This window comes from Saccostrea echinata, unplaced genomic scaffold (genome assembly GCF_033153115.1).
Source record: "Saccostrea echinata isolate AGI-Se365-2 ecotype Australia unplaced genomic scaffold, CSIRO_AGI_Sech_v1 ptg000054l, whole genome shotgun sequence".
Taxonomy (NCBI): Eukaryota; Metazoa; Mollusca; class Bivalvia; order Ostreida; family Ostreidae; genus Saccostrea; species Saccostrea echinata.
Window position 1 is genome coordinate 1881595 of NW_026889803.1, and position 323 is coordinate 1881917.

Genomic DNA, 323 nt, shown 5'->3' on the forward strand with positions numbered 1-323 from the left:
TGCTCGACCAACATGTTTTAAATAGTAGGACAAAAACAATACCGCGATTAAACGGCGTGAAACTCAAGGACAAAAGCAAATATAAAGTGACCTTGGTAAGTGTGTGGTGTTAAGTAGTGCAACTATATAGTCGTGTACTTATTTTACATTTTCAAATAAAAATAAACAACACTATGTAAAACTCTGTTCAGCTGGATTCATGTACCCACTTACTATTCTCTATTGAGAAGTTGATGTCTCGCTTCAGTACCCCCCCCTCCCAGTTGAGGGGGAGTATTAAAGCGAGCAATCAAGTTATAAATAGAGAACAACCTCTACACTCT